The sequence below is a fragment of the Cupressus sempervirens genome, chromosome 5 (assembly GCF_028749045.1).
Source record: "Cupressus sempervirens isolate cs-2001-9-10 chromosome 5, ASM2874904v1, whole genome shotgun sequence".
Classification (NCBI taxonomy): Eukaryota; Viridiplantae; Streptophyta; class Pinopsida; order Cupressales; family Cupressaceae; genus Cupressus; species Cupressus sempervirens.
Genome location: NC_143122.1, coordinates 38,335,824 through 38,343,480, shown reverse-complemented (window position 1 = coordinate 38,343,480; position 7,657 = coordinate 38,335,824).

The window sequence follows — 7,657 nt, the reverse complement described above, 5'->3', positions numbered from 1 at the left end:
AGTACATGTGTCCAATTTTGTGATTTGCAGAGGGAAGGGCACTATTCTTTAATGCAAGTGTCCATTTTTGATGGCCATACAAGGTTGGAGCACCCAAACATTGTACAAGTGACTTGTGGTGGTGAATATAATTTGTGTGTCTTTGTCCTAGTCTCTGTCCTACAGAAGCATCCATCTTGAATGCTAGTGCTCCATTTGATTCTCTAGAATAAAAAATTTCTTGGATCCTTGTTCCTGTGTTTCTATTCCCTTTTCTTCTATCTGCTACTACCTACAATATACAGTTGTATAAGCTTATAGTTTTATGAAAGTACTTCCTTGGACATTTTTTGATATTTATATGCTAGTGGTTCCTTGGACGTTATTGAATGTTTTCTTTCATTTAGTTTATTTATGACAAGCATTTACACACTGCTTGCATGCGAATGGTCATAGCCACCTTCATTTTTAGCCACACTCATTCAAGTTATGCATGTGTTGATTTTTTTATGGTATTTGTATGTTGTTTAGGATTCTAATAGTTGTCTCTTCCTTCCTCTTCTTTAGGCTATGGTAGCTCAAGGGGATCTTGGAGCAGAGCTTCCTATCGAGGAAGTTCCTTTACTCCTGGTAATTTTATAGAGTTTTTTATCATCAATTAAAATGTTACACATATCAATGAAATTCATTTCTTGAATTCTATGTTTGCAACCATTCTTATTGAATTCCCTGTTTACTACCCAAGATCAGGCTAATATTTCAAATCACACTGGGTATGATGCAGTCTTCCATGCTGACACAAGTAGTGTTAACTTGGAAGGGCTTTCTATGCTTCCATTATCACAAGGTGCACCTTCTTCTACCATGGAAGTCCAACCAGATCCTCTTGGGCTTGGAATTAAATTAAGCTTCTTGACATTATTCATCTTACTTTTTAATTATTTGCAAGCCAAAAAAGCAAAGATGGAGGCCAGTTTCAAAATGCCCTCTAATTTGTCATCTTGCTTGGTTTCTTAAGAACTTTTTTATCCTTCATTGTACTCATAATGTAATTTCCTAAATAGAATTTAGTTTTCACTTTCTTGATTCGATAGAAGCGAAGAATTGGGTCTAGAAGAATAGAATTTAGTGTTAAATTGTTAATTCAGCCAGCTGAAGAGAACTACAGATTACTTAGCAATCAGGTTTGGAAGCCTATCATTAGATCCATGATGTAACCTGCAAGAGTGAATGGAAGATTTAGCATTTAGACTTTGATCTATATTTTAATTTATTTTTTATAATTTCTAAAATGAAAACTACTTTTATCTATTTAGTATGTAAAGTTTTGATATTTTTTCACAACAAGTTAAATTATGATACTTCTAGAACTAGAATTTAATCGTGTAGTTTTTCAGTTAAATTTGTTGGTCTATTTTCATAAGTAATCAGTGATAAGAACCCACTTAACTGATCCATAATAATTTTTCCATTTATTGCCTTCCTCTTTATTTGTCTTTTTATTGCATCCATCTACTACCATCATTCTCATGAGAGAGATTCTTGTATACAGCTACTCATGAGAAATGTGTTCATAAATTCAACTAAAAAGTCATAGATTTTTATATACAGCTGATCATTTATTCATGTACATGAATCAATAGATTGGATTAAAAAATTATATAATTGAATCCTAATAATTTTCTTATAGTTGGAATATATTTATACATAAGTAGAAAACATCAGTTCATAGTAAATTGGTACATATGAAACTGAGTTTAACTATGAAAAGATTTGTGATACACAATTTGTTTGTTAAATTAATATGTATTGAGAATTGTTCTTTTTATTTCTTACCAGACCAGTCTTTGCTTGAGAGTGGCAGGGGAGGTGGAGGAAAAGCTCATGGAGAACATCAATAAGCTAAAGGTAGAAATGGTGAAATTGGAGGAAGTGAGACACATGGCAAGACTAAGAGATTATAGAAACAGATGTGTAAGGATGAAGATTGTATACTATGATCCCTTCAAAGAAGTGATTTTCAAGGAAGAAAAAGAGAAGCTAGATTTTCATGCCAACCTTAGCAGGGTTAACCTTGTTGCCTTTTATGATAAGTTAGAAGATATGGTGGAAACCCCTGATCGAATGGGGATTATGAGTCAGACCAATGGGGATAAATATGATGGGCAATGGCTTGATGGGTTGAAGCATGGCCATGGAGTTTACAGATGGGTAGATGGGAGTTGTTATATGGGGACCTGGAGTAAGGGACTCAAAGATGGGAAAGGTACATTTTATCCTACATGTGGCAATCAGACTAGGCTATGCCACCTTTTGGAATCCTCACCTTCCAATGTGGATCGGCATGATGATCTCTCCATTGATGAGCAATCTTGTTGGAAGGAGAGAAGCTCTTCTATGTCTAATTTTGAGGTTTATTTGAATACTTCTTATGCCCCTAGCTCCGAAATAGCATCCTCAAAAACCCTTGAATCTAGAATAGTAAGAACCTTTTCCTTTGATGGGATAAGAAGCTCACGTAGTGAGGAATTTGATGATAATGACGAGGGTGTCAGAACTTGTGATCCCAAAAATTTTCCTGTGCAATCTGCTGTCAAGAGAGAATATGTTCAAGGAGTTTTGATTAATGAGGTATCCAGAATAAATGTGCCTTCCAAGGCTATGAAAAGAGGGCATAAATGGCAGCCAAATGAAAGTAAGAGACTGGGTGAAATTATCTATAAAGGGCATAGAAATTATGACTTAATGCTCAATCTACAATTAGGAATCAGGTTCGCATATTTATTTGCATATTCATGCATATGACTAGTGACTTGCTCAATATTTTACATTTATATGGATATGGCTTGTAATGTTTATTGATTTTGCTAACAAGAAATTCAGAGTCAGACAAACAAGAGAATGAAAAATGTATATGTGTAATATTTGAATGATGAAAACAATATGATTTTAAAATGTGTATTTATTTTTAGTCAATTTCTTGTTATTGAAGAAGACTATATTAAAATATACTATTGAGTTTGTGTGTTTGTCCCTAGATATATTGGATTCACAAAATTTTGAATTTGCCACACCTAGTTTTGAGCGTACAAGAGATTTACATTTTAAACACCATGCATACTAATTTAGTCTCATCTATGGAATTTTTTCAATTAGTCAAAGAAAGTGGGAGTTATTGTTCTTAGTTTATTTGGCAATTTTTGTCAGCATCCTTGGAAATTGATGCATCTTTGTATCTTAAGATGCTAGTTGTAACTAAACGAGTCCTTTAAGCTATAAATTTATGTGTGGTAGCCAACTAATGCTAGTTGTAAGGTACACAAATTTTATATTATGAGATTCCTCAGTTTTCCTTAATGTTCCACAGGGTTTCAACATCCTATTGTTTTTCTTTTCTTCATTGTTTACTAGTGTGACCATTTTATAGGTACTTCTTCGTATGTTGCCAAATTACTATAATCATGTTCATACTTATAAAAGCACATTGATCACTAAATTTTTTGGTCTACATAGTATCAAAGTAGTAGGAGGACAAAAGGTATTTTCTATACCTTCTTACTCTGTTTTCCATTTAATCGTTGACATAATATGTCAATTTTTGGTAACTAGATGTTATTTTCAAAATTAAACATGGTGAGTGGGCTTAAAGTGGCAACTTGGTGAGCTGACTTAGCAAGGCCACTTAGAGATGTGACATGGCAAGCTGACTTGGTGAGCAAGCTTGATGAGTGGACCTCAAGATTGACCTTGATGAAGCACTTTGCTGGGGTGACTTGATGACCGAACTCAAAGAGTCAACTTGGTGAGCATACTTATATACACCCCACAGGAAGTATGTATGTGTTTCATAGTAGACCGATAGTGCAAGGAAAATGTGAGGTACTTGTTGAGGTGCACATCTTCAGTTATTTGGCCAATTAAAGTCATTTATCTCAACATATGGCTATTGAAGCTGTTCATTTGGACAACATGATGAAGATGAGTGGTTAGTATGTTCTTCAAGGTCCTTTCTAAATTTTTCACTATGAATTTGTTCCAATTTAATACAGTAGTTTTACAAACACATTTCCATGGATACTACATGGATCCTCAAACTTGAGTTTATAGAAGTTTTAGAAAGTGCATCTTTTAAGCTAAATTTCTCTCATGGATCATATGTTACAGCTATCAAATTATATATTAGATTTGTGTGATCTTCATTAGGCAATTTACAGCAGGTCTTGCCTGGATTAATCACAACTGCATGCATTTGTTGGAACTGTTGGAAAAAAGATAATGGAAAAGGACTAACACCATGCTGCAGAAAAACTACATATTTTGGGTTGTTTATTATTTGTTTCTTTTTGTTCATAAGTAAAAATGGACCTGTCATGTAACTATGCACCTCTAGCACAGTTATTTTATTATTGGTTTTTACTGCATAGTATTTCGTGGAGTTTGATATATTTATAAATATTGTATGTTGTCAACATATTTATTCAATGGCTATAAATAGTAACACTAACTATGATTATGAGATTCATGCTTGCCTTATAGGTTTTATGAGATTGGTGTTGCAACTGCTTTACATGCAAATGTTGGATATTCTAAGTCTAATATATTTATTGCTTTGGCTCACCCAGGATGCAGTTCAGTAGGCCTTTTTAATCATTGTATATTTTGGTGGAAATGATTCTTTGGATCCTCATCCCTCAGGATTAGGTCCTCATGTACCACTTCCTAAATACATTGAGAACATTAAGAGAATGGCAACCTATCTCTAGGTACAATTTTCATCAATATTTTGTGTTTAGATTTCTTCAATTTTGTTTGAAAGATACAAATATTTCAATTTTTATGATGACAATTATCTAATTTGAGTTTGGGGTAAACAAATCAGGACCTCTTAGAGTCGACATGCTTTATTTTTTTAAGTTGCCCACCTGTTAATGAAAGATTTGATTAGTAGTGCTTCAAGGTACTATTCTTCTTGTGTGTGTGTAATGGTTCACAATTTTATGATTCTGTAATCTACCTATTTGGCCTAACTTTTTTGGATTCTACAGTAGTATTTTTGCTCCAATAGTATGGACAAATGAATTGTGTCATTAGTATTCTGAAGCCTATGTGCAAGTCTACAAAGAGATGGGTGTCAAGGTTATAGATTCATTACTACACTCAGGAATGGGCTCATCTTCAATCTTTAGAAGATTGAATACGAGCTCATTCCATACTATAGTAATGAACCTCAAAGCTCCTTTAGTGTGAGCATATCATGTCCTTCAGACGATCTTTCTGAAGCTACTCTAACATTGTATCCTTCAGACTTTAGTTTATATCTACCAACAACAAGACTTCTTTGTGTCATTAGAATCATAAATAAGGAATGCAAAGGTAAGCTTTTTTGGTTTTTTGCTGAGAAAATGTTGATATTAAAGCAGTGGGGTTGCTTGAAATTTTATACAAATTTGTTATGCACAAATAGGAATAAATTGAGTTTGAAATGATATATATATCAGTTGTTATCTCATTTCAAAATGTGGTTAGCTTTAGGAATTCTTTTATAAGATGTTATATGAAATGATTGCTAGCTAACACCTACCAAGGAAACATAACTTGCTTCTTCCCACAATGAATTCTACTCAAGGTTTTGGCATTGTGAAGTGTAGCCCAGTTCTTTATGTGCCAATGGCAATACTGAGAATGCTAAGAGATGGCATGGTTACTCTCGTTGATGTTATTTCTTTTTTGCATTATATGAGATTCATTACTACACTCGGGAATGGGCTCATCTTCAGTCTTCAGAAGATTGAAGATGAGCCCATTCTGAGTGTAGTAATGAATCTCAAAGCTCCTTCAACTTGAGCATATGATGTCTTTCGAACGATCTTTCTGAAGCTGCATCAACATTGTATCCTTCAGGTGTTTGATTCTTCATCTTTCTTCTTTATTATTCTATAGAACAATTCTTATGGTTTAATTTTTTAGCATCAATTTGTAATTTCAGTTGGAAATCTCTATATATCTTTCCTTGCCAGACAGGGTTGCTTAGTTTTTATGTAAATGTCTTTTCTTTTGCAGCTTGGACTTGAATTCACCACCAATGTTCTTTATACTCAACCAACAATATATTTGTACCAAGTATAGTGCATTGTAATGGTATTGTTCATACAATGTTGATGCTTACTCAAGAATACTATTTTTATTTAGTTTTATTTGACAAGTTTCCTTTTCAATTTGATTTTGAGCTAGTGATGCTTGAGACTCAAATGCCTACAAATACTTCATGCAGTGTCCAGTCTCAAGCCTTGATCACTAGGCAAGCTCCTAGCTCTTATTACAGTTTTCTTACTGCAATGTCACATCCAGTTTGCATGTGATTCTACTGACCTAAAGGATCCTTAACCACAAACAATAGTAGTCTCCTTTGCCCAAGATAATACAACTTTGTTTGGATTTAAATAAGAAAATCGTAGCAACATTATTAGTGAGGATTTGTGTCTACTCAGAAACTTCTTATCTAAGAAAGCCTTCCTAAGGGTTGTGAGCTTGTGTACTTCTCCTTTACAAAAAAGGTTCAATGCGAGCATGTTACTAAGACCCTACCCAAGGTTACAAATGCAAAGTGAACTAGTTTTTAATGCTTCTCACTAGCAATAAAGAATGTTTTATTATCCCATTATCTAGTTGGTTCACCTTTATTTCAAATTTAATGCAAGGATGAGGAGCTTCTTGGTCAAGGTCTTGCATTGAATGATGAATTAGATCATGTGCTAGGGAAACACAACTCCATTACTACAGGGTCTCCTATTACATGAAAAAGAACAAAAGAGAGTAAACTAGAATAAATTTGGTAACTTTCCACATTTCAAATGTGGATTATACCTTTGAACTATTGCATAGAGAGAGAGAGGGGGGTAGGGTGTTGCAGAACTATTGCATAGCCAAGGAGACAACAAAGGAGCCTCCTTGTCTCCCCTGCCCCCACATGTGAGAGAGAACACTATTGCATAGAAAGGTATGTAGGCAATAGAGCAAGAACATGCACTAGAGTTTTCCCTAAACTGGGTGTTCCCAAAGGTAGATAACTGAGGCTATTCCACTTGTTTATTTTCATATTTTCCATTTGAATGTATGCATTAGAATCTATTATCAATAACTCAGCATAATATCTATGTTGGTGACTTTGTCCATTGGAATTGGAATGTGGAAGACAGGTATGTGCCAACATTTTATTCTATTTGAGAGCACATGCTTTTCCCTCTTATTTTATGGTCTATGGCAATCCAAATGACTGTTAGAAAAACCAATCTCAAAGTTCAGAATGGTAGAATGATAATATCTTCATGAGTTGATTTATAATCTTGTGTTTTTTACATTGAAATATAAGTATAATAGGTTAAATTGTAGGTTCAATTTAGGGAGGGGTTAGGGTACATCTTGTTTGTGAATTCTTGTAATTTTTAAACGTAAAGAATTAGTTTCTTGGTAGATTGTTATTCATGATCTTTGCCTTTCCACTGGTCTATTGGCAGTTGCTTTGCTAACGTGGTGCTTCAATGCTTGATATACACAAAACCTCTTGAAACCTATCTACTCCATGTATCACATTCTCAAAAATGTATGTTATCATTTCTCAATAGATTTATCCTAAGACATAGGCATTGCAATATTAGTTGCGGCTTGCAAAAACAATAAC